The 26,938-nt window shown below is 39.8% G+C and overlaps 1 long non-coding RNA gene across 6 annotated transcripts in view; it reads left to right on the top strand.

The window, feature by feature from the left end:
- LOC121665568 overlaps nucleotides 1-26,938 on the top strand; it is an 86,041-nt gene that overhangs the window by 49,999 nt on the left and 9,104 nt on the right. For 2 of the 6 annotated variants that reach the window (XR_006016401.1, XR_006016402.1), the window contains exons 3-9: nucleotides 6,297-6,423; nucleotides 7,635-7,944; nucleotides 13,110-13,241; nucleotides 20,488-20,582; nucleotides 24,942-25,013; nucleotides 25,510-25,583; nucleotides 26,709-26,797. This is a non-coding gene — a long non-coding RNA (uncharacterized LOC121665568). The remainder of the gene's footprint in view (nucleotides 1-6,296; nucleotides 6,424-7,634; nucleotides 7,945-13,109; nucleotides 13,242-20,487; nucleotides 20,583-24,941; nucleotides 25,014-25,509; nucleotides 25,584-26,708; nucleotides 26,798-26,938) is intronic. The other 4 variants (XR_006016404.1, XR_006016403.1, XR_006016406.1 and 1 more) reach the window with 4 other exon arrangements.

Raw genomic sequence — 26,938 nt, 5'->3', positions numbered from 1 at the left:
AGGATATACTGTCCTCCTATACATGTTCATTCAAAAATCTGTGCAACAAATCCACCTAAACTGTCTTTACTGATAAGATACAGAGCAGAATAATTTTATAATCTGCTTCTTTTCATATTTCTAATTGCTTCAACATTTTCATTGTTTCAACTGGGAGCATTGTATGTGCTCCACAGGTGCAGTGGCATTCTGCATTATTTATGCCTAATGTTTGATGTCTTATTTTTAAGGCAAAAAATCAGTGCCATGCAAGTAAAACCCTTTTTTTGGGCCAAAAGAAGAAGAAAGCCCTCCATCATTTCTATACACTCACCCTCCATGTGCAGTTATGATCTGGGTTGCCCTTATTGTTGGTTAATGTGTGAATAAGAACCTGCATTTCCCACCTGCGATCAGGTTTTACTGCAGGAATAAAGCAAGGTCGAAATAATACCTAATGTTTAGACAGCATGCTGGTAGTCTCCCTGTCAGCAGACTATTCTTAAATAATAGTAACAAATTAGCATTAAAAGCTCTCCACAACAAGATGTGCTAAAATCATACTGGATGCTCAGTGACCTGTGCAAAGAAAATGTAATATGCTGCTTCCTAGTGCTCTCAGCCTCAGCCGCTGTAGTGTCAATTATGTCACTATAGCTTTTCAGAGGTGGAACCAATATGACTCAAGAAAATAACAAAACAAGAAAAAGAGGGGAAAAAAAAAAAAAAGCAAAAGTAAACTCTGGATGCAAGATGAGAGAGTGTTGCAAGCAGAGAATGTTTAGCTCCAGTGCTGAGTTTGAAGGGGTTGCCCTCTTAACACAATGGGACCCAGCTTCCTGATGTGTTCTCTGAAGTGGCTCATTGCAGAGCAGTAATGTTATATCTTAATAAGCATAACGCTGTGAACTGAGGCATATTTTTAAGTCAGACACATGGGAGAGAAACATATCAGAGCAGAGCTGTGTTATTTTTAATGGAGCATGTGTTTGTCTTGTAAGTGTGTCAGAAGAAAAGGAACAGGTCTCGGGTTTCTTCTCACCATGTCTAACGTAGGATGGGCACTCCAACTGCCTCTCTAACTGACATCAGTGGTCTTTGATGTTGCAAATGACACTGGACTACACTTGTACCTCACATTCAATGACATTGAATACATATTACATATATCAGTGTTCATTGAAGCTCTTCTTCAGCTCTTCTTTGAAAACCACAAAGACCAAGGTACCTTTCACTATACGAACAAGATTGTCATAAGAGACTGTTCTTTTCCCAGCTTTGCATGAGTGTGTCGTACAGATGAGGGGGGACATGATCTGCATGAAAACATTTCCGTTTACATTCAACTGACAAACAGATCTTGTAGTGTGGAATTGATAGCTGCCATGTGCACCGTACTGCAGCCCATGCCACGCACCTCTCATTCTTAACATCAAAACCAATAGTAGAGTAAAAATGTTTGCAATGAAATTCCTAAGGACATTTTAAATTTCAATTAATATTGAGAATGGGTTTTTTAATAAGTCTTGGGTCAAGATGCATCATAAATCTATTTTCCACAGAGCACAGAAAATATATACTCATCCTGTCTTTGTGAAATGACTGGATCTAGTCTTACATCCAGCAGCCAGCTGAGGCTGCTTGTCTATTATAGTCTCTTCCACCATTCCTGACAAATGAACAAATAACTAGATGCCCTGTGAAACATTTTAAATAGAACTGTCTCCTGAAAAAGCAGTTACTGACAGAGACAGGTTCGATCCAGATCAAGGGAACCTGCTGTGGAGTAGAGAAGGTCAATACTGGTCACTGGCATTTTTATTTCTGATTTTTTTTTTAAACTAAGCATAGGTAAAGATTATGATGAATAAAGTAAAGCAGAAAACAAGCAATCTATGAACTGAAGTGCATCCTCCTCTTATTAAACCTTATTGTGCTCTTAAAGCAGTAGCAGAAGCTGTTGCTATGAACTCTATCATACAAGAGGCTTTCAAAACAGCATTTTAAAACTATGTATTAGCTAGAAACCACTTTGCCCACAAATTCTGAAAGAGCTGAAAGTAGCTTTTGAAAAGGAGCCAATGTATTTCATGGCAGAAGAAATTAAATGCTATTTTTTACTTTTGAAGTATTTGATCAAAATCCAGTACTGAATATAGTGTCTTAAATTAATTCTGTTTAGAGTGCTTCTCTGCTGGTTACAACCTGGATCCTATAGCACTAACTTCCTCCCTCTCTTGTTGTGTTCTTTGGTGTATGCACGAGGATTCCGTGTTTCCAATGCCAGCTGGAGGTGCTAAGGTCACGTTCTTATCTTTGGAAACAAAGCATGGGTTTGTGGGAGCTGGACAGATCAAAACCATGATTGTTTTTATTTATTCTGTTTGAATAGCATCATTGGCTCTGACTTTGCTTAGCTGTGAAAATGGCTATTAAGAGAAAAGTCACCAAGACCAAATCAGCCCAGCAACAGCAAACTATAAAACAGAATTTGACAGGTTTTAGGAAGGAAGGCTAGCATTATAGCCCCAATATTCTTGATAGCCTTTGGCTAAGTCCAGGAATTTAGTCTTCAATATAATCAATCCTCTACAATCCACAAGTATTAAATTCATAGTTAGAATGTTGTTTTCTCCTTCCCAAACCTTTCATTTAACAAGAAGATCAGTAAGATGAAAGGCAGTTGTTACTGAGAACGGCCTTAGGGAAAGCAAAAAGAGCAAATCTGGAAAACAGATTCATATTTTTCTGGAAATGGGTAGTATTCATAAAACATTTAACAAGTTCAAGGTCAACTTGTTGTTCTTCTTTTGTATACTATTCGTAACAGGCATTTGACAACTCAGTGGCAGTCAATCTAGTAGCTGAACTGAATATATTGGGCCATCCAGTTTAAATAAAAACTAAATCTTCATTGTGAAATGAACACAACAAATCCAAGAAGTGCAAAAGGCTTTCCTGTTTCTGAAATTTCAAATAAAATCAACAAATACAGTTACAAAGGAGAGGAAATAGGTCTATTTTTGATAAATAAGCAGATGTATGCATAAATGGCTAGAGATTATGGTCCTTCACACCGCAGTGGTGTTGTCTTCTCATCCTGAGCATTCCACAGATTTTTTTTGTCAGTATACTATGCAAAATTACCTAACATCAATATGATATTCATATTTTGCAGTTGCAATTACTCTGAACTTCTCTTTTCAGTCCCTGTACAAGACCACCTTGGAGTTTATTCCCAGCATTGACTATTTCTCAATATGCTCGGGGATACAGTAAACGGTATCCCCTTGTGGCTCGTGTCCTACTGGAAAGTGAGGAGATTATACTCGTTGGATTGGAATAATGACATTTTCACCTGACTTCAAAACCTGGTGAAAATAGTAGCTCAGGGAGACACAGAGACATATATTTTGGAAATCCCAGGGATATTGAGTTTTGTATCTGTGCAAATTCTGAGGTTGGGTCCATTTTTAATTCTAATATTTTTCTTTTTAGTTACTGTCATCATGGATCTTAGAGAACTTATCCTTTGTCCATTCCAAAAAAATGGATAAACACGACTTATATCTATCTTTTGAAACAAATTCTTCTAACTAAAAGTTAATCTTATGTAGTGTATGTTGAAGACAGATGGTCCTAAACAACAAGCTTATACCTTTCCTCCACTACTTCCAAATGGCACAGCTATTTCTAACAGTGAAAGTGCATCATACCACCAATTGCCTTTTCTCTTTCAGCAAGACATACAATGAAAATCAGCTAGCAATTGTTTTGTGGGTGGGTTTGCAGATTAAAGATCAACTATAAATTGAGATGAGTATCAAGTTCGCAATATACTTTGTTCCTTTTTGGAAACCACTACCTGGTTTTGTTTTTGAAGCTGCCACAGGTTTTCAACAGGATTCTTACTCTAAGCACTCAGTATCTTTCATCAGCCAGCACCCACTGAATGACTACCAGGGATGTCAGTGTCAAATTCCTCTGCAGACGTCCAGCTGGATGTTGTACAGGGATTTAGCTGAAAGGGCTTGCTGCAGGAATGATGTTACTAAGCAGTTCCACCTTCCCCACTCTGCATCTTTCAAATATCAGCTATAAATATTTTTAATATGCTCATTATTTAAAATTTTAGACCTCCTCCCTAATTTTGTCAGGTGTTTTAGGCGGCTTTCTCGCTACAATTACAATGTATGTCTGCAGTCCAGGAAGACAGCTGAAAGCACAATGACTCTGGCTCTATATTTGGAAACATCTGCTGTTTCATTTCCATGATGCACAATGATGTGCAGCTCTGAGAGGAGGAACAAGTCTGGAAGAGGAGACATTAGTTTATGGTTAAATATTTTGATACTGAAATTGGGATTCCCTCTTATCTGATTCTCTGGTAATATTCCTCCTTTGAGTAAAGGATGCTGAAATAGTTTCTTAATGGTCCTGTGACTGTTCGCTGTGAAATAAATCCCAGCCCTAGCGAGGCAGCCCTTTCAGGTATCAGCAATTGGCTTCCTCCACATCATTTTGTCGTTCTTGAGAGAGAAGCATAGAGGCAATAAAGTGTGATATGGAGTGAAAACAACTAAATTGACTTAGGAGGGGCTTTGGTTTGAGGAGTCTCTAGATTTAAGGTGAGTTGTGGAGGATCTGGGAGAAGATTTGCTTTACTCTAAGTTCTATAAAGCAGTTGTGCCAAAACTCCATCATATAAAAGCCTAGTTGCATGTTCAGGAGAAGTTCCCTTTGAGTTGAGAAAATCTGGCAAAATTCTATTCATTATAGTGGTTTATTATTTTTTAATAGTCTGTCAGATAATTTGAGGAGAACAAAGCTGTGTGAATAATCATAGCAATGCTTTATGGGGGGCTAAGACAAATTGTAACACTTGGTGCTAGGGATAGTTTTGACTCTTATTCTCAACTGACCTAAAAAAGGGCCCTTCCATAGGTATTTCCATGGTGATCAGCTGTTGATCACTGTTGGATCCAGGACACGGATCTGAGGTCTGACCCAGTGCCATTACACCTATGGACATTTCTTCCAGATAAAAGGCTGGAGTTAAACCTTGTATGGCATCAGAATCAGGCCACATGTTTTTTTCTTCTCAATAATTGTTATCAATGGAAAATTTAAATTAGAGCCAGGAGAGAGCATGGGGCTCAGGAGACCTGAGATAACACATCTGGGAAATGCTGTTTGGTATTCTTTGAGGTCAATTGAGTATCTTCTGAGCCTGTCTGTCTACAATAAGACTGTTAAGTGTATTGACAGAAATTTCAGAGAATGCTGAAAAATTTTATTTTTGAGAAGCCTTCATACAAATTGTATTTAAAATTCCCTTGTGTATTCATTATGTAGGAACTTTGTTATATGTTTTCTTCTAGAGCAATATAATTCTATTGGCCAGGAATTCCCAGCTTTAAAAGACTGGGCCATGAAGAGCTGCCTTATTTCTACAGAGAGAACAGGCTCTTTTTTTCCCCTCTTAAGTTTAGAACTTGGTGGAGTCTTTCTTCAGCAAAACTAAGAAGGTGCACATTTTGGTCTGGCAGATTCAATTTGATTTGTCAAATTTTCTGAATCTTTGTGATCAAAGCTACAAAGATCAAGCTATTCCATCACTTGAACTGAAAGTAATACAATAAAGTTTAATACAGCAACAATATTTTGCCCTAAACGTTATGTTAAGGCTGTCTATCAATAATTCAGCTCTTACATAAAATATTCTTCCAAATAAGATATTGAATGTCAAGAGCAAATGATTTTGTGGATATATTTTCAAAGAATATCAGTCTCTCTGTTTATGCCAACGAAGAGTGAAAGAAACCTGAGGGTGAGAAATAGAACAAGACAAGGTTTAGTGAAATATGTGGACTTGGAAGGAAAAATTATGAACATTTGGAGCAGTGGACCTATAGCATGGAATGTGTCTTAATAATTCTATTGCTTTCTTTTTTGCTAATGTTTTAAACCAACTTCCAACAGATAAAAAGTGACAAAATAAACTTTCATGGAAAAATATCCTCAAGAATGCAAGAAACGTAAAATAAGTGCGGCATATAACAATGAAATGGGCTGTTCTAAAGTAAGGCTCCTAACCTGAGAGCTAAAAGTGGAAAAAAAAAAAAAAAAGAATTATTACTTAAATCTCATTTAGGATATACAAAAGAATCAATATCTTGGGGGAAAAAAAAAAAAAAATCTATGAATTTGCCCTGAGGTGAAATACGAAGGTGATGGGAAAAGCTTCCATTGTAAGATGACTATATTATTCCCCGGCATTTCATAAAAGAATATTCCATGATATTTTCTCTTTACAGGTTGTTTCATGTTTGCTTGCATTATTCAGAAACATTTTGCATCTTCTCTTCCTAAATTGGCTAAAGAGGCATTGTCCAGCCATCTGTAAAGGCAGGACTGACTGCTTATACCACTGATTTGTAAGAGGTATGTTTGGTTTTGGAACGGTAAAAGTTTTGCCCCAAAAATTGCAGCATTGCCATCCCACACTTCAATAAAATATATCGAAAGTATCTAGAAATCATGAGAATGACTTCAAAGCTATGAGTTTGCAGCTCAGTGAGCACATTTGGTATGCCTGGCCTTCCTGGCTTTGTCGGTTTAGAAGTGACTTCCTAGATTTTACTCACAATCATGAATAGAGTATTTTTTAAAAAGTGGATGATTTTACAGCCATGTGACTCTAGGAACTGATGCTTAAGTATGCCACAAGAAATTCAGATACTATGGTAACTAGTTCTAAGTGTACTGTTTGCTCACATGATTTTAAATGCCACCCTGAAGAAGAAGGTTAAAAACACCTAAATTCTTCTTGCCAAGGCTGCTTTTGTTTCTTAGAGAGATCAGCTGTGTCAGAATGAAATCTTCCCTCAGGCCATTTTTTTTATTAACAGCCAGATCACTTTAACTGCTACTTCTGGCAGTAAAATTTTTCATATCTGCATAAGAAACAATGAAGTTAAAGCCTCCTGGAGAAGAAGCTGCCAAAATCATGCTCTTGTCCTTCGGGATTGTTTCAGTGGGGTTCTGCCACAGGTGTTTCTTCAGGTGGGGAAATGGAAATTTATCCTGTGTCCTGAAAGCCACTACTGATAATATGTCTTTTTATCTACACTCATTTGTCTCTCTAGAGATCACCAGCACTATTACTGATAACACAACTTTATATTGCTTTAGGCAGCTTGTCAGCTTTTTGATCTTAACAATTATGAATGAAGGTTTTTATGTGGGCAGGAGACAAAAGGGAATATCACCTGAAAGTTTCTGAAAAGGGAGAATTATGGGACTACCCCACAAGTGAGAGGTAATATGTGGTCTCCAAGGGCCCCATCAAACTTTCCTGAGGAACAGCCACAGACCAAATAATCCCAGCACCGGATTGTTTCTCCAAAGGGAAATAATTGGTGTGACAATGAAAATGTGCCGGCCAAATGTACCATTGAGTACAGATGAGCCCCCTTCTTATTCCAAATAATAATGGTATGTTTTCAGATTTATGGTGTTGCTCCTTTTCTTCTTCTGCTCCATCACTTTACTCTTCCCCTCTCCTCCCCTGATGGCAGATAATATATAACCCATAAGATGTATTGGTGTGGGTATGATGCTGAGATGGGATTTTTGTTTCTTCATTCTTTTAGTAAGGGAAGCTGAACAGACACATATAGATGGATGGGTGAAGTGAAGTAGAATATTACTGAATAATCTTCAACCTTGAATGAGGAAAATGAGATACAGTATGCCTAATGTTTCATTGACATCCATGAAAAGAGACATGAAAACATCCAAAGCTCTCTCAGCAGAGGAAAGTTAAGGGGACCACATGCCGTACCACAGCTCTAGTGGGAACGGTGACCCTGGCAGGACAACAAGGATCCCATCCATGCACCTCTCCTGGTGTGGTCACAGGGAGAGGCTGTGCTTGGTGCATCAAGAACAAAATCCTGTTTGGTGAGTACTTACTGCAGTGCTTTCTTCTTATTTCTGTGCAAGAGGTAATATAGGACTCCATGTTTCTTAATTTCTGTAGTAATTTCATGATTATGTTTCCAAAAGAAAGGACGCCTTCTTATTTTCATAATTAACAGGAAATACATGTTATACATTAAATGTGACACAAGAGAGATGAATTATGCAGTAAATTCTGTGTGTGCTGATCAGCACAAAGCCCAAGGCACATTCAGCAGAGTTGCTGTGAAGATCTGTAATGAGTTTCAAGTACATCATTTCCTGATGGAGGGTAAGAAAACATCCATCAATGCTAATTTTCCCACACTTTTTAGCTTTTTATGAATACTTTACAGCTTACAAAAAAGATGAATTTCTAAAGTGCAACTTGAGGAAACTCTCTTAGTAATTAGAGAGTATTCCTAGCCAAAACTAATGAGGTCTGAACCTTAAACATGGGGATGGTTCAAAGTTGACAGCCCCAGCCTCTAATTTCTTCAAAAAGGTTAAATTAATTCCTTAAATCTGAACATGGATATTTTTTTTCTAGTTGAACCCCAAACCAGGATTATCATTGTGACTTCAAAAATGCAGAATTTGGATGTTGAGCTCATTCCTGATTCTGTACTAGTGTTGTACAGGATTAAGTGGTCTGAAAAAGCAAACTCCAATGAGATTGAGGCATCTTTACACCAAGCTCAAGGACTCTGTGAAGTGATGCTGACTTTGTAGTGGAGCATATGACCATACATACAGCTCTTTTCTCTTCAGCCTCTGTCAAGATGTTGCAACAAAGATGTCCTGATATTTTAGGAGGGAGAAAATGGATTTTAGATGCTGGCAAGGAGGGAGGGGCCACTTTTCTGATTAGGCAGTGGTCCATTTTATATTGAGAACTATCTACTTGATTGCAGGCTTCAAAGAACCCATATATAATATCTGGGAATATATTTCCAGCTGGTGTATGTTTTTTATTTAGTGAGATTAAGCATTAAATATATTTCATGGTTAATTAATAATATGCATTTCTATGTAGTATCAAAACAAATATAAATATATTAAATATAAAAAAATTGTAATGGCTATACCAAGGTGCTTAACACCTTAAAACTCTGGTGATTTTAGAGAATTTAAAGGTTATCAGGTTAAGAGTTGTGAAGAGCTTTTAAAGAGAAGTTCTAAACTGATATGTGAGGAGGGTAAAACTTCTTATTAAAACTCACCCTCACTGGGAGCATCAGGTTGTTATTTTACTGCATGTGTTTCCTGCTTATGTCCCTCAGTTATGTTAAATGAAAGCTCTCTCAGAGGAGATCACTAATCTTATTCAATTAGAAGTTAAGGTTTTTTCCTGAGACAGAGACAGAATTTAAAATCAATGTTCAGGTTTCTTAATACAGACTACTTTCCAGCACCTGTCACTTGAACGAGAAGGCTTTTCTATATCCGGAGTAGATTTTATTTGATGAATCCCAGAATCAAAAGCCATAACCTACTGAACAGCCTGAGGGCTGGAGTCTGAACAGCAACAAACAAAATAATTTCAGATATATGAGAATAAATTGAAGCCTTGCTTAGAGAATTTAGACTTGAATTCTGCAAGACAATTATCACTCTTCAGTTTTACATCCATTCCAAAGCAGAGCTTGTTTCAGTCATGTTTTTGTTAGCATTTACACTCATGGGAACAGGTTTCTTTCACAAAGGAAGAACTGTACCTTTCATGAGGTGCAGCTTCTCATGACCAACAATACTGCAGAGACACATTCATCCTCTCTGAAACATTTCAGCTGTTTGGACAAGGCAGAAACAATTCCATGGGACTGCAAGACTAAGTTATGAAAAGCAAACACTCCCTCTGGATTACTCTGGCTTCTACAAAGAAATTAAGTAACAAATTTTTTTCACCCTAATTCACCAGTGATCACTGTGACTATTCAGACGAAGCAGGATAGGTTCTTTCATATGCTGTTATTAGCAAGAAAGGCTAATTATTCTTGCTTAAGGTAGGCAAAACCAAGTTGTTGAGTTCTGGTACTAATAAAAAACTATTTTGTGATCCAATAAGGGACTGGACTAGAACACTGAATACCATTCACTTATCTTTGAAGCAAACAGAACTTTTGTAGTGTAATACTACACTCGTTTCCCTGCTTAGTAGTTAGCATGTCAAGTGTTCACACTGGACCTTAAAATGAGTTAGAAAGCTCAGGAGTATATCAACATTTACAGCATAAAACTGTCTTCTCTTTGATCATTCAAGCTTTCCATCACTCTAGGTGGTCCTAACTAATAAGGAACTGTGATCCTCTTCACTACTTGATTCCAGTAGCCACACAACAGACCACATGCAGTTAGTGCTTGCCATTAGTGTTTCAGTCAAATACCAACACTTATCTACAGATTTATGCTCCTTTTAATTACATATTTATAAATCATGTCACTATATGTATGGGGAATAAAAATGTCTCTTTTAAGGATTTGAACATTCTGCATCTTTTTCTTTGGGATTTTTTTTTCCCTCAAAGCAAAAACCTGTGCAAGTTATTTAATGTATCTAATATGTGTTATTGAGCAGGGGCACTGCTCTAAGTGCTCCATAAACGTGTACTATGAAAAATAGAACTCTCTAATTTTCTCCAGATATTTATATGAAGTTCTTTGTATAAGAATCTGGTTTACAAATCTGACATAGCTGTGCGATGCCCAAAATGTCATCATTCGATCCCATCTCTGTGCTTCAGCAGCCCTCGTCTGCCTGGTTATGGATGGTGAGCACTAACAGCTCTACTCATTTTTTGTGCTGAGAACTCTGAAAAACACACCTGCAGAGGGGGAGGTGGCACTCGGAATTAAATACATGCTTCTGGTAACATTCTTCTCCCAGGCAGCTATTCCATAATGAGTTTAGTATGATTTTGAGTCTTATGTGTTCTGTCTCAGTAAAGGAGAAGCTGTGGCCATAGGATAAGAGTCCCGTTGAGCAGATACCCAGGTGTGGAACAAAGATGTATGTATGTGCCGTTTAGGTTTTAGGGTTTAATGACAAATTAGAAGGGCTGATAATGAAATTCTTATGTTGAAAATGCCTTATGAAAGGAGTTAAAAGCAACTTTAACCAGGCAAATCCTCCTCAAATATCTATCCTGTATACATATAAAAAACCTGCTAAATTTGAGATTATTGAGAACGAAGAAGTTGCTGAAGGGAAACTTTGTTTTATAACTGATCTCTATGAAACCTTAAGCTCCGTCTTGCTTTGATTAGATGTTCTTTGGCTGATCTCATGATCTTAGAAAATACATGTTTGTGATTAGGTCAGGTATGTAAGTTAAAGCAAGCCCTTTTGATGCATAAATAATTCTTATTTTAGAGGTTTATGATAGTAACCCCCTCTCCCAAATCTTATGCAGGCAGGAATTTGTCACGATCGCCCCAGGATATAAATGGTTTGCATCTTATGGGTAAAGAATGGTCATTGGTTCCTGCTGTAGTGTCTACAGCACCTGAGGTTGAGCCTTGCTCCCAGCCCAGTTATTGCTTTGGGATACCTGGTTAGGCTGGATTATCTGACTGTGGGTTTTTCTGGTGTCCTGACTGTCTCAGGCAGAGTGTCAGCAATCTGAAGCACTGAGCGCTTCTTTTAAGGGCTAGTCAGCTGAAAAACAAACATTAAAAAAATGTAATCTTTTTAGTTTAATTGCCATAATTCAGTCCCATAATTCCACACATTCCTTAGAGTTTGGGTTAAACCCCTCTGGCAGTTATATGCTAGTGAAGCACACAGATTTGAGATTCATTTTCTTCCATTTTAATACAGAAGTGTAAATTTTGAATAATTGTGAAAGATATGAACTTAAAGAGGGAAGATGTCTGCTCTAAGAGAGGAAAGACACAATGGATTTGCTCTGAACTGCCTGGGATCATTTAAAACCAATGAATTAAAAATCAGATGGTCGGTGAGGGCTATAATTTACACTACAGAGGTGATAAAGCCTTTTGTGTTCCTATTTGCAAAGAAACCATTAAGCTACAGTGATTTTTGATTTTTTTTCTTCCCACCAGGGAGAAATGTGAAACTCAATTTTACCCCCGATTGGAAAGGTGCTAATTTGTCTGACAAGTTGTTGGAATCTCAGCATGTTTGAGGTATCCTTGATGTATCAACACCTTCATGCTGAATGAAGGATGCCTTTAATGTGTAAATGTTTAGTACATATCCTATATCTCATTAGCCAAGAACAATACAAACCACACACAGGCAAGAAGGGTCAGAAGCAAGCTCCAGTCAAAGAGAAAAATCTTTTATGTTCTAATTAAATGAGCAAACATTTGGAATACATCTTTTTTGCAAATAGTTTATCAAAAAATACACTTGAAATTCACAGCCTCACTTGAGTTCTAAAGCCCTGGTGAGTCTAATATCAAATTATATTAGATTTGAGTCCAAGTGCCATATAACACTGATGTCTCCAAGTTCTTCTTACTGCATGCAATACCACAAACTATAAAGAATAGTAGAAGAAAAGCAGTTGTTTATAAACCCACAAAGGTATCCTTCTCCAAACTGCCCCTGTTAGTCTAAACCTTTGTAAATTCTATGTAACTTTAGATATTTATCTTCATTGACTCTGTTGTGGAAATGACAAATTTTCTAGGGAGAGCTGCAGGATGCTGGTGGGGTGGAGCAAGTTCTTTGCTGGATGTCTTTTAATTGGACTCACCTGATTGTGGGACAAGAAAAGCGATGGCTCTGGATGAGGATGCGGAGGATGTGTTCACACACTCTCAAATGGTTTTCCACCCTGGCTCTTCTTCAGGGAGAGCCTCTTGTTCTCTCTACACCAAAGCATAAGGTAGACATGGGCTCACAGGGTGAAACACAGAACTGCTCCATTTGGAGACCTTGGTGATGGACAGCTGTCCTGCCCAGCCTTTGCTGTGGTCCTTGCCAGCACTGCCTTCCCTGCAGGCCATGTAGGCACACTGGTGTGCTGCAAACTTCTGGCTGGCTGTGTTCTGACACTGCACACGAGAGATTAGAGAAGCTCTTTTCACTACTATTTATCCACATTATATTACATCAGTCTCATGTTTGTCTGTTCAGTTGTAATTGAGCCCTGGTCCTGTGCATGGGTTCATTCCTTCTTTCTGCTTTTCTTTTCCAGAGGTTGATCTCTTTGAACTGCTGAAACCTGATGACTTGCAATCAAGTGATTGTCTGTGAAACAATAAGGTCAGCAGTGCGAAGATTCAGGTTTTCTGCCTCTAAATGCAGACTGCTGTGCTGGGCCACTGAGGTGAGTCTGACTGAAGCTCATTGCCTGAATGAAGAATGGAGTGGGAGGAAAGGGATTAAAAGTACCTGGAGACATGTAGAGCTGTTAATACAGTGTCTGTCCACTTTGATAGCTGGGGACATACGCTGCATAAACTTACAATAGATGTGACTGACAAATGTCAGTTTCTTGTTAAATGTTAAAGCCCTGATGGACCCTGAGGCTGGAATTCTAAGCCCCGTATGCTGCCATGCAACCTTGCAAAAAGATCAAGAACATTTACAAGCCCAGTCATAAGATCAGTTTTTCCAATGAAGGTATAGTAGGAGTTTAGGGGATTTTTGTGGGTTTTTTGTATTGGTGTAGTTTTACAAATACCAAGAATATTATATTTATTTTTATCTGGGGAAATATAAATTCACAAGACTTGCATGAATTACAGCAGTGTTACAGGGTGACATGCTTTGATATGAAATGCACGTTTAGATTCAGTTCCTGATAGGTACTAAATCGAGGCTTCTCAGCTGGATCTCAAAATATGGATTGTGCAGCAGCTCTAAACAATTTGGGTGACTTCTGTGCAGATGGACACATTATATGGACTATACAGAAACTGGCACCACATCTACCCTTCAGTCTAACCTGTCCTAAGTGGATCGATGCTGGCTAATATATGCATTTAATTTGGTTTCCATGAGTAAAGCAGGACCTTACAGAGGCTCAATTGCACCCAAGTTTATGTTGCACTCCCAAAAGAAAACAAATGCAAGGGTGAGGCATTTAATTGGTGAAATGATGCAAAGGGAGGTATTTCCCCCAGATTTTGACAAACTGGCCTAAGTATGATCCCAAAGAACACTGAGGTATTCAGATATCACACAGACAGTTACATAAACATGTGTCTGCTGTTCTCTGACAAAATAACAGAGAATATATCTGTGAATATGTTTACACACACACAAAAAAAGAGATTTGTCCAATACGCTGGTAGGGCTGGGCTAACAGTACCCCACTGAGAGTAGCAATGAGTGTCTGGGTCAGTGGGTGAGTGCAGAGCTGTGTGGGAATGGCTTTATGGGGCCAGCTCATAGCACCGTGGAGTCTGGGTTAGAAGGCAGGGTGAGCTATTCATAGTCAAGAACTTGCACAGAGCAATTAGCCCTCAGAGAAAAGAGAAAATGCTTTTTGACTAAAAGATTGAAGCTTCTTTTGTACTTTGAGGCTATCATCTCATGACCAGTTTGTCTGAAATTACTGCTAGAGTGATTACAAGAGTGTTGTGGCAAGGATTCCAAGTTCACAAGACAAACCCCACACAAACCAGCCACAGCAGCTGGGTGTTCTGTGTCTGACTGGCTGGCTGGTGAAAGCTCTTGGATTAGTCAGCTTGTGTAAATACTCGTGATCATGAAGTTGCTGTAGGCTTTACAGAACTTCACTGTGTTGGTCTCAAATTCATGCATCTACTACTAAAACAATTTTCTAAGTACTGTTAAATATTTTCCTTGTATTAGTGTCTCAAATAAGACAAGCTGCAAGAATTAGCCAGTGATGGCAAGGCTCAATTTCTGCCTGAAATTAAATTAGCTGGCATAAATTTGATAAAACCCTATTGTAATGAGGATTTTTGTTGAGAGTGACCAAAACATGTTACAGGAAGGAACACAACAAATAAGTAAATATAGAAAGAAAAGGCTAGGAAGATAGAGCAGCTATGTCAACATATTTTGTATGGACAGTTTGACTTTCTTGCTGTATTAATTTACTTTGTCACACAGTTTCATGTCACAGTAGAAATAATCTTAACAGGAACAAAATTCTGTCACTGACATAAAACAACAGCAATGCAATTCACATGTTTAACTTCAATTTAGGTACCTGTACTAAAAACAGCAGGAGTTGGAGGAACTTGAATAGACTTGCAGATTGTTCTGTTCAAACACAGTTTTTCAACTCTAGAGATAAAGCTCTGGTTTTGTTAAGGTAATGATCACAGAGCACTTGTCTAAACCTTTTCCTAAATGATAGAAGTAAATATTCATCTCAGATCTGAATCCAACCCTCAGACGCCTACATATTTCTTGGTGCAGATATTGAAAAAATTGCAGGACTGCATGTGCAGAATTGGGAAATCAGACCTGGGTCCTTGGATTTGCTCCTGGGCCATAAGCATATGCAAAGCAAAGCACTGCTGGTTTCCTCTGGCTCATTTCTAGTTTTGGGATTCTAGTAGTCGATGCTAAATGCAAACCCCTCAATGCTGATCCCTCCTACATTTCCATTTGCAGCTGCACATTCTGAATGCTGTGAAAGCAGATCTCAGAACACAGTGTGATCTGCAAACATATACATGATAGATGAGCCACAGGAACTGTTCAGGTTTGGAATGGGTATCACAGCTCACAAAAAAGCTGTATTTTGAAATGAACATGTGAAGATGTATGAAAAGATAAATGAGTCCCTTGGCTTTTGTGAAGCATTTTGCCCCCAATACCGAAATGTCACTGCCTAAACAAAGTCACAAAATTTATTGTCCCTATCTCTCATTAAGGGTGGTTGCCTGCATAATATTGGGATCAGCCGTAGCTAAGACAAAAATCACACTTATCCCAGATCCATATTCTACCCTAGTGCTGCTGGGAAGGTCTGACAAAGTCTCTCCTTGTTTCTGGGCATTTTACCTTGAAGCATCAATGGTGCAATTTCAGGTAACAATTGTTTGCAGTGCTGAAAATGCTGCCAATGAGAACTGGATGGGCTTTCTAGCTGCTCCAGCTGTTTTCCCTGTCAGGTTCCCGGCAGCCTCATGGGGTGCACTGGGATGTTCCTGTGGCACAGAGTGCATGGTAGTGCTGGGACTCTGAGCAACACTGCAGAAGCATGGCTCTGCTCCTGGATATGTCTCCTCAGCTCCTTGCTCTTCCCAGACAGCAGACACTGGATTACAAATCTCTTCCATCTCTAGACTCTTTTTCCTTTTCTATTAAAAATATATGCACATGTATGTATTTCACATAAACTTTCACAAACTATAATCCTTATTACTGTTATATTTTCCTACCTGAAGGAAACTTACTCATGGTTAACTAAATCTTCAGGCAATTTGGAGCACTGCAATTCACTGACTCAGCAACATAGTCAAGGCTATACCCCCTGGGTGGTTTTTTTTTCCCCACAAAAGTTCCCAGGGTGCAGAGGGTCATTTTCAAGGCTCATATCTATCTAAGGCATTTGAAGGTTAAGCCCAAGTGGTCTGTGGAACTGCTTCAAACTCTGAAATCAAATTCTTCTAAAACTGGTACCTCCTGGTAAGGAAACAATCTGCTGGATGTGGATATAACTGATATCTGAATGAGTGGCCTGTTTCTCTAGGGTTTGTCCTTGGGAGCAAGCAGGGTGGCTTTTGTACTCCTGGACAGTGGGACTAGGACACAACCTTCTTACTAGAGAAACCAGTAAAAGATGCCCCAAATTTCCCCTTGACATAAAATAAGGCTTCCTGGCAACTGAGGCAGAGCCTAACACGTGTTGAACAGATCCACTGGTGATTTTAATTCACTTCAAACTGAAACTTCATGTGTGTGAACAGCACTCAAAGTACAGGATTTTGTTTAGTTTTTCTAAGGGGAAACCTGGACAGAACTGAGGAGATAAACCAGAACTTGACCACTTGGCACTGATGCCATATTTACAAGGTGATAGCTTTTCCTTAGGCACATAAATGAAATAAGGGACAGCTAGCATCTACCACCCAGAGCTCCACATGACACTTGTGGACAAGCTTCTTTCAAAGCTCTAAGATTTCAGAACATTTTAAAAAAATTTGCCAGTGGCCTATAAAGACCAAAAGGGAGCTGGGCAAGAGCTGAGCCTGTGAGCAGCATACAGACCCTCCCTTCTCACTCCTCTCTTTCTGTTCTGGTCCCCCCCTGGCACAGAGGCACTGCTCTGGTTTCTCAGGGACAGCATTTGGTTGTTAAATTCATTTCTCACAGGGGCCTATCCCTCTTTTCCAGTCTACTTCAAAATGACAGGCAGAACCAAAATCCCATTCGATTAAATGCAAGTAAAAAAGGGAGATGAACTCCTAGCAAACAAACAAAAACAGTTTGAAATTTTGACTTGAAAAGCACGGCAGTATTTTACCAGCAAGGACTGAATTCATTAAGGCTGCCTATTTGTGCTACCATTAAGAGTTTTTCACTGCTACTGTTCAAAAACATTTTTAGAGCCAGCTGGTTTACTACTTTGAAATAGCTCTACCCAGGAGTGAATCTTTGTATTTATTTTCAAAACAATCAATTCTTCCATGTGTAAGACTTCATGCAAGTCCAGTCTTTAAAGACAAAAAATACTAAGCTTCCTTATTCTAGACCACTTTCCTCTTCTATTCATCATCTCCTCCCACATTTTCTTTTCTTATTTGTTGTCCAGCAGCAGTTCCTATGGTCATGTGCTGGGGTGACATGCACATGCATGCTCTTGTGCACACACATGAATAGGCTCAAAAAATACAGATCGGGACCTTTTAACTCTCCTATATATTCTCAACTATTTTTCTTTCTCCATGTCTTATCTTTTCTCTTTCCCTTCCTTTTTATCTGCCCACCTTCTCGTCTAGTATTTTATAATGCTGTTCAATGCCTTGATATTCTGAATCCAGGGTTAGCTGCAGTCCTCAGCTGCTCTCATTGCCAGGGCATCTTGACACTGAGCACTGTCACTGCTTTTTATGGTGCCGGAGCCACAGGCAGAAGCCTGTGACCTCCATGATGTTACCCTTAAACCATTCTGACCCAAATAGCTCCAAGTTTAGGCTGCTATTGAAGCCTATTGGCAACTGAGACCTAATCTAAAAGACCATTAAGAACATACTGGATATTGGAGATGGAGTAAAAAGCATGCTTTTGTTCTGAAAACTGGGGATCTCACCAGAGCAGGCTGCTGTGGAAACACAAATTCGGATGGGCTCAACCACCTCAGCACCTCTGAGAGGTATTTAAGCCAGTTTTTTGTGACTTTGGCACAAGGGTATTATACAGCTAAGTGGGTTAATGATGTGAACAGACAGGAAGCAAGAAACATTAATGCTGTGTCAACAGTGTAGTTCCCATCACTTCCTTGGCAAAGTCCTGTGCACGCTGACAATCTGACAAACACATCCAGCTCAGGGGAAGGCTCCTGTCCTAAATGCTTCTGTAGCTTTCAGATATGCTGGTTTACAGTTGCAGTCTCTAAGCTGAAGCAAGGTGCAAAAACATTGAAGAAATAGTTTAGCGGGATTAAAATAAAGAACAGAAGTAAAATAAATGTGGAAAACCTAAACGTGGATGGGGATGTCATCACAGCCCGAGGCAGAGGGTGTCACAGCCTCCCTCTTCTGAGTAGGGCATATGAGAGACTTTGGTAAGTGGCCATACACGTGGGTGGCAAAGGTTCAAGTCAAAAGGTTTGGGGATGTTTCAGGGTGGTTGTGTGATAGCAGGTAATGTTTTCAAGTGAAGATAACGACAGCACAGTAAATTCTGAGGGAATGGTTCTCCCCTGCCTGTAGAGCAGAGGGTACAAGGAGCAGTACGACTGTTGGCAGCCTCTGGAAGCCGCGCAGCAGGAGGACATCGCGAAGCGGGAAGCAGAGGGTTGATTATTTTTCCCGAAGCGCTCCCGGCAGCAGCGAACCGCGGGGCCTGCGGGCCATGGCACCGCCTCGGCCGCCACCTCGCGGCCAGCGCCGGAACTGCGGCCGGCAGCGGCAATGACGGCCCGTGGCAACAGAACCACAGCTGGGCACGAGGGTCCGGAAAACACCCCGTACTGCGGCTCATCTTCATTTTAACAGTGAGCTCAATCTCGTTTTAACTTCATTTTAACAATGTAGGATCATTGCTTATGCTGTTAATAGGCCAGGATACTTTGGCACCGTGTAACAAGACAAAGTTAAAGCATTATTTATTAATCTCTTTTATCAGTCATTCCTCTTGTACCAACCTGAGAAAGTGAGAGCAGGGACCCTGTGTGCATTTCTAAGGCTTTATCACTTCAAAATGCAAATGGAAAAACAATTCAAATAACGAACTATGCTGCTTCTCAGTTATTAAACTGCTGCTGTCAGTCAGTATAATTCCCACCAGCTAACAATAAAAATGTTTTGACATCCGATCTCATACACACTTCAATGATAGTTACCTAACACGAATTTTCTATTATGGAAACATTTCTTTCTCTACTCTCCTAGAATCATGAAAATGTTGACGTGATACAAGTCCTGTTATAAAGGGCACCCTGTCAGGGACAGCAGTCACCAGAGCAGCTCTGTAAATTGCATTGTACAGAACAGTCATGTACAATACAACTGTTATATTTCATAATAAAAACTAGCTTATCACCAGCGACAGGAGGCTTTAGTTTCTTACAAAATACCATTGGACCAGACAGTGCTTGTAGTTGGAAATTTAGTGTCTCCTAGTTTTTTGGCTAGTTAAGCTTTGTTCAGGCTGTACCCTGAGAAAAAAAGGAGAAGGTTTTCTTTGGGTAATTACAGAGCTAATGGGTGCCCAGCTTGTGCCTAGCTCCACAGACCTTAACAGCATCCAGCACAAACAGAGTCTGACAACTCCTCCGTTCCCAGCTCCAGTGACTGCAACTGCAACCACAGAAGCCTTGAGTCACTTGAGCTGCATTTGCAAAGCAGCTGGACTGTGCAGAGGAGCTCTGCTGATCCAGGCTCTCCATCACACTTCTGCTTGCAAAAGGCAGGCAGTGATGTGGTTTCATCTCTGCATGGAAGGGATCTGTAAATGATTTGGAGGTTCAGAGTTCAGGGGTGGTTTGGAAAAACACCCGCTGGGGCTGCAATGCCCGCAGGGGAGCCGTCTGTTTTGGTAGGGTATCTCTGGATATTTCTGGCATTTCACCTCCTGACTGAAGTCAGGAAAACTTAGAGAAGGAAAGAATATGAAAAAACACACCCAGATGCTTCTGAACATGGAAACCAGTTTTCTAATATTTAGTCAAAGGCAGAAGGCAGTTCTTATTTCACCCAGCCTCTTTGAATTAGAAAAAACAGTGCAGTTTCCTTTCCAATATTAGATAAGCTGCGCAAGAATCAGAGCCATGACTAATTCTCGTTCATTAGATGTGTGCAACATAAATGACTACTTGTTCCACTACTGACTAATCACAGTGAGATGCCTCCAGCTCTGCCACATGCATCCAGATCTGCTTCCACAGTGCCTCCTTCGAATAAATCTGTATCGTTATTCTGCAGACTTGTGCCTATGAGAGGAAATGGGAAAGGCTGTGTGCCACGGGTATCCCCCTCTGCCTCTGCAGCTCTGGCTCCTGGGGATTTAAGAAGAGAAGGTGAGCTCCAGGGGGAAGATACAGCCACTAGTTCTGTTACTGGCATATTTCTTGTCCGAGGTACAATTCCCACATGGTTTTCCTAAGCCATCACATTGCAGATATTTCTGGGGAGTTCTGTAATTTGCCTCAGAAGTATACACAAACATTCCTTAATGCATGACTTTAATGCTGTCTGCCTGCTTCCAGGATTTTCACTGGGTCACTGCACTGGTGCTGATGCATTCCCTGGGGCTGCACACACGTTGCCATGCAGCCAAGGGCAGGGGAAACCTTGCCATTTCAGTTTGAGTTGATTACAGGTTTTTTGACTGAAACATGCTTTTTCTTATTTTTAAAGAAAACACTGAGTCACGAGAACTTAAACTTACTTTTTAAATGGATTGTTTTTGAGGGGAAAGTTTCCCAGATGTGGTGATCTTTCTGTATATAGCAAAAAAAGGAATTATTCCATGATAGGGGCATTTGCGTGTGGGTGCCCTGTAGCCAGCAAAGTGCAATGAGTTGTGAAATAGCAGTCACTGAGCCTGAGAGGGAATCAAGCAGGGCAAGGATTTGAACCTACTTTGCAGACTAGTTTCTAAGTCTTTCGGTTGTGGTCTCAGTATGCTCTGCTAATCCATTTTGTAGAGCTAATTATAAGTTCAATGGGTCAGGAAGAAAACATTCTAAGCCAACGTTTAGAGCAGCTGGGTGAGATAGGACCAGTCACACATCCAAGCCAGCCAGTGGAATGACCTATGCACAGGTATCTCCCATGCAATGAGCCAATGCAATGATGCTACTCTCTGTTCAGCATGACGTGGAGGCAAACTCAAATGCCTCAACTCTTTGTTGTGATGCAGCCTTCCTTGTTCCGGTCCCCCCCAATGTAACACAGATTAATAGTCTTAAAAATGGGGATACCTCTTTATAGTCTCATTTTCCCCACCTCCATCTTTCTTGCTTTTAAATACTCTTGTGCGTGCCACAGTTGCCTTGAAAGGACTAATTTTGTTTAATTTCAAAACTGAAGCTGGTGAGAACCGAAGGTGCCCTGAAAGTAATTGTATTCACAGAAAGTGGTGCTGTGGGGGAAAGTGCAGGACCTGAGTGCTCAAAATACCATCAGCTACGTCATGAAAAGAGATGTGCTCTGCAGCTCCTTTCTGTGTGTGGGGAACAGCCTCAAGATCAGGGTCTACTCTGAACAGCTCAACAAAGGTTTTTGTCCTGTTCTTCCACTTCCTACCTTTCCTTTCAGAAGGGAACCTAGTTGGGGTTGTTTTTGTTCCTCTCCCCACTTGGTTTCCTGGTAGAAAACCCTCTGAAGTTAGTCTACAGAAATTCTGACTTGTTTAAAAAAACCCCAAACACCAAAAAGCCCAAACTGTCCTAATTTTCTCTATTTAAACCATATGTTGAACTATAACCATGTAAGTAGGAGGAAAACAAAAACATATTTCACTGGGTTCTAGGAAAGCTCTGAATGGATGGCATTTTTATCAAGGTTCTATATGCCCTGTCCAAACACCAAAAAATTGTTCTGTGCATCAGATTTAAAGTGAGCCATTGTATTACGGGTCCAGAGGTGACCTCATCAATGGTAGTGTGCACAGCTTGTAGCCCCTGCCTCAGGATTCAAGGCTGATGCTGACATGAGGTTTTGAGTGGTGGAGAACAGTTGGAAGGTTTCAAGATTCAGAAGTGTGATGGGCTATTTCTGGTGCATTTTAAAGCTGCACAGGATAAGCTCTTGAGATTCAGGTAGCAGCAATACAAAATGCTCCTATGTTTTCTCATACGCTCAAAATGAATGTGAGTTTTGCACCCTAGTCTTCCTCTTGGGTTTGGGGCTGTCATTGTCCCCAAAAGGACCATTTGCAGTTGTACCTGTCTTTTGTTAATTAGGTTGGGTTCAAGATTGTATTTGATTTTAATTCAAATCTAGCCTCACATACTGCAATTTTGACTTTTTCTAATAAAAAAATTACAGATAATGTAACACAGAACCAGGAAGAAAAGGTCTAGTTTGTAGAAACAAAGTTTCCTGATGCCAGAGAAGCAAGGGAGTCTGACAAGCTAACTTGTGGTGTTCATTCTTGCTCAGCTACAGTGAAGACAGGTTAATATTAATTAATTAATATTAATTAAAGGATAAGTTACTCAGTGAACAAATGTCTTGTTTTCTCTGTGACTCCACCTCTTTCGGGCATCCTGCCCTGTCCCCACCCCTTACACTTGTCTGCATGTCTTAATGGCAGTATTCATGCAGCTGGTAATTTATGTGTCTGAGAGAGATTTACACAGAGCCTTCCCTTCAGTTATTAAAAAAATTCGAGATAGAAGTATGTGTGTGGTTTGTCAGGTTCCAAATTTCAACTTAAAAATCATAAACATCGTAAAGGCAGAGGTTGACTGAGAGAAATTTAAAAAGAGTAATTTCAACTAAGGGTTAGTTCTTAGGTCCTCACTTTACACCCAGTTACAGAAGTTTGTCTTTAAAATAAATAACAATGCCTATTGTAACATAAGCACAAAGTAATTTGGCTACGACTGGGGGACTTTGGTGTTCTGCTCTGGAAGACAGACGGAGCTGATCCTGTTACTGAAATTTCCTTGATTCTCTTGGTGTCTGGTGTCATAAACACGAATTGTTAATTTCATATTACTCATAACAGGCACACTGGGAATGTTTGCAGAGTTTATAGGGGATCAGTTACAAATGTGATTATACCAGCCATTCCTCAGGACTGACACCAGTTTGAAATTAGAAGCTGACAGGCCTCACCTGCTCCTGAGTTCACTGACAGGTCACCTTCTTGTCATTTTGCCTGTCCCCCCATCAAAATGACATCTGTGTTCATAAAGGGACAGCGAGGGACTCGAAGTTGTTAGAATTGTTGAAGAATAAGAATAAAGTGTCATCTACTCCAATAATGTAGTGCTCAACTTTGGCCTTTCAGACAGCTTGATGCTTGCAGCCCCTGACAATGTTTCCAGCTACAAGAATAGCTGGATCTGAGGGTCAGCAGTTGTTGTCTCTTCTCCTCATGGATGTGAGGCATTCAGCTCAGCCCAAGCCACAGGGCATAGGCAACCCCAGAGAAAAGCAAAGAGCTTGTAAAGTGCCTTTACTTTTCTTCATATAAGATAGATAATACATGTAGGTAAATAGACATTCCTTACAGAGGCTACTGTTACACATCCATATTTTTAAACAAGCAACATGTGAAAAACAAAAGGAAAATATTGTTCAACAAACAAGTGGGGAAAAAAAAAAGGGAAATTTTTTCAATTTGTTGAAAACCTATTCCTTCATAATAGAATATTTTTCACATTCACTCAATTTAATGGAATGGAGCTAGGTCAGTCCAATTCCAGTGTCCTTAAATTTCTCAAAAGTAGGAAAATAGACTGCATCTTCAAATACAGACTTTGGGATTACCTCTTATTTCTGTCATAAATAAATGGAAATATCAGATCCCAACAGTGTCAGACTTGGCTGGTTAAAGATTGGGGCTCTCTTGGATTTCAAGTGTACTAAATAATTATTTAATGTATGTGTGCCAGCCATGGAACAGTGGTACAGCTGTCTTCTTAAGGCTTGGGCTTTTTCCAGGAAGTGGAGGAAATGTAGGTGTATGTAATCCCACTGAAGTTGCCTGGCACATTGTGTGCAGAGAGGAAGGTCTCTGACCTGTGGGATGTTACAAGCTCATGTAAGAGAGGCTGCTGGGAAAAGAGCACAAACATACCCCTATGAGAGGGTAGGCAGGGATAAAAAAGATGTTGAATTACACTTTGCCAAATGAAGGGCTCAGAGGAGCCAAGGGAAATCTTTTTGTTTTCCCCTCCCTAAACTAGACCTTTGGTTTTGGCCTTTTATTTGGGGCTAGCAGAGTTGTAAGGACATTCAGTTATCATAGCTGCCATCATTCTCTGAAATCTGTCCTTGCCTTTATTTGCTAGTCCAAGAAATATAATAGTATTGGCATTTTATCCATATTAACTAAACATTAGATTCCTCGTGGTGCAAACAAGCATGACTTCAGGAAAGCAATGCTGATTCAGGCCACCCGAGTGTCTGATTCTTACTATAACAGGGACCATGCCACAAGAAAGTGAACAGAAGCAAACATTTGTTATAGAAACTCATGTCACCAACCTAGGCTCCCCCTCAGCATTCAGCAGGGAGAAAAATATAGCTAAGGTAGATTTACAGAAGCCACCACTTTCCTTTTAATGATTTGGATATTGATCATTTTTAATCTTCTTCTCAGAACAACCAGGAGATCTATTACAGCTTGAGCCAGCCATGAAAAGCAGGTCCGTTCTTTAACCTGCCCCAATTCACTTGGACATATTTTATATCTCCAGGGATTCAGCCACGAAGTCCATTAGAGCATCAGATGCAGTGAGGTCAAATCAATTGTCCATACTGCAGACAAGGTAACCATCATTTACTGTAATTCTCCCCCGTCATGGTAGAGGAGAGGAAAGGTTAAAAGCTGTATTACCATGAGGCTGTCTCATCTATCTTTCAGTATATTGGTAATACCTAAACATTGCTTAAAGAACTGAATGTACAATCTTAAATCTGTGCTAAACTGGATTTAATGGTTAGATTGCCAAATCAACAAATTTGTTAATGATTTTTTTTAGGTAGGAGCAGACAAAAGAGCACTTTAAAACAAAATGCAAAACCCTTTAAATATATTGTCACATCTGACACAACACATCCAACGGTATATGGAGTGTTCATCTCAGGATGCCCTGAATGACTGATATTTAGCCTTCCTCATATGTAGATATATTTACCTTTGAAATAATTTGCTGTCACCCCTTTAAGCTGGAGACGGTACGGCAGACCAAAAACAAAAGAGGAAGTAAATTCAGGATGTATATTTTGCACTGTAAATCAAATCCTTATGTGTTTGCACTCCAGGATGGGCAATAATAATTGACTGAAGCAATCACTGCTGTGGGAAAACAAACGTGCTGGCCGTGTCGCATCTGAAGGTCAGGCTTGATGACACAGTAAGCACCTGAACTCTCACTGACTCCCGGGGAGCGGCGGGTGCCAGCGCCTCCCGGAGCCCTCCTGACGGGGACAGATTTACGTGGCCGCTGAGGCTGGGATGAGGATGCTTCCTGCTCCCACCTCCCACTGCTGGCTCTGCGGAGACATTTATTTCCATTACGGTGCCATGGCATCTCTGACTCCTGTGCTCCGTGCGGTAACTGCAGGAAAGCGGAGAGAAAAATGCGGTTCTGTGCCAGACCACGTGTTCCTCCTCCTTGGAACAATTGCACCGTGGCCCTGACTAATGTCACAGAGGCTGCTGTGCACATTGGAGACGTATGCCCACCCCTGTCCTCCTACCTGTGAGAGCTGGAGCACCGTGGCCAGGGCCTTATAAGAATCCTCTGTTGAAGTGGAAAGCCACAATGAAGCTCAGATTTATTCTCTTGCCTGTTTGCCTTTTCTAGGTTAATCTTTTCTCTTTCCCTGGATTTCTTTAATCCTGCGGGTTTTTTTTTTTTTTTCAGTGAAGGAGCTCTTAAAATTTTCCATATTTCAGAAATCTTTTCACAGCTGTAGAAATGAGTAAATTTATTTTTGTCTTTCAGAAGCTGAGTTGCTGAGCAAACATACCCATGTATATGAAATAGAGCTGAAGTAGTAAGAAGGTGCTTAAGCACTGTTATTCTGGTATAAGTACATTAAATGTATTTCTGTGGCTGGCATACATTCATAATATTCTTCACGGGAGAAAATGTGATGAACATAGTAGGAGAGTAAGAGTTGGTGTATATTGCAAATTATTAAATATTTTTATTACAAAGCCTATTTTTAAGATTTTAATAAGGTTTTAAGTCCCCACACAGTAAATTCCAACTTCAAATAATGTGGGTAACAGTATTCAGTAACTATAAAAAGAAACTAAGCAAAAGTTTTGTGTGTGCTGAAGGAAAGATAAATGTGCTTTAGATTAGGTGTTACATACCATTCACTTAACTGCTTTTCCTCTTCTGCTCCTTTCTTTTATGGTTTACCTTAACACAAAGTGTGTGTGGGTCTTATTCCTGAGTTTATGTTACACTATCACCTCTGAATTCATCCCTCTGAATGTCTCTTCCCAGATCCTCTGCTAATGCTCACAGCAGTGCAGATTGGAGTTGTCGCTCAATAGAAGTAATGCCGCTCTTAAAAAAATTAAGCACTAAATCAGGTAACGTTTTTTCCTTTTAATATAGAAATTCAGAAATAAATAATGGGAATGTAAATATAAGAAGAAATAAATTGATCTAAGTCTGGAAAGAAATGAAAGATAGGAAATTTGCTTTACTTTGTAATAGCTCAAAATTAGGGC

The sequence above is a fragment of the Corvus kubaryi genome, unplaced genomic scaffold (assembly GCF_017639235.1).
Source record: "Corvus kubaryi isolate FWS band 111438036 unplaced genomic scaffold, C.kubaryi_AGA036_p1.0 37334, whole genome shotgun sequence".
NCBI classification, from domain to species: Eukaryota; Metazoa; Chordata; class Aves; order Passeriformes; family Corvidae; genus Corvus; species Corvus kubaryi.
This window is presented reverse-complemented; position numbering and strand designations above follow the sequence as displayed.